Raw genomic sequence first — 844 nt, forward strand, 5'->3', positions numbered from 1 at the left:
GGTTCTTAATTTCTCGATGGAAGCAGAATTTGCCCGACGCTCGTCGTGCACGAAGCCTTATAACCGGATGCCGGTCGTGTAAAAACCGTATTATGGCCTTCAACACGTTATCAACATTCAAAACGGCCCAACCTTGAGTTCAAATATACTGCATATCGTAATAAATTTATAAAAAATGGATTGTGCAAGGGAATCTCATGAGTGGACAATGTATCCATTCAAAAGTGCCGAACTTGTTCCAGGTAGAGCACCATGCTTAACATGTTCGTACGCGATAATATCGAAGAATCGTGTACTGTATAGGTAGTTCGTATACATTAACGTGTGTACCGTGTGTGAAGTACACTCATTGCATTGCTACTGACGGAATCAACCACTCTAGCGGTGAATCAACCATAACGTTACTCGGTCAGTGATGGACGGTGTCACGGTGCGACTGCAGGGTCCATGACCCTGCCGAGACTGCGAAGCCAGACGAGGCCCTGATCGACCATCTGACCTCCCTGAAGACCGCGTTGCCTTTCCCGTTCCGGCTAGACCTCCCAGACCTTATATAACTCCCAAACTCGATGACCAGGACCGTCATACGGGTGTCGAAGATCTACCAAGACGGAGATCCCTCAACCATCAACCGCCGATGCAGTAGAACTTAGAGCATTAGGACTACAGCCACGACCACACCTTTAACTAACTCGACTTTACATTTTGCCTCGAACTCCACACCTGGGTTTGAGTCTCCTTGTTTGCCTGCGCCGCGCCTACCCATTAACTTGTCGTAAAACCCCGCGACATAAGTGTAAAGAGGGATATTTCTTTACAGTCCACGAGGCCATCCAGGGGACCA

This window comes from Aphanomyces astaci (assembly GCF_000520075.1).
Source record: "Aphanomyces astaci strain APO3 unplaced genomic scaffold supercont1.77, whole genome shotgun sequence".
Classification (NCBI taxonomy): domain Eukaryota; phylum Oomycota; class Saprolegniomycetes; order Saprolegniales; family Verrucalvaceae; genus Aphanomyces; species Aphanomyces astaci.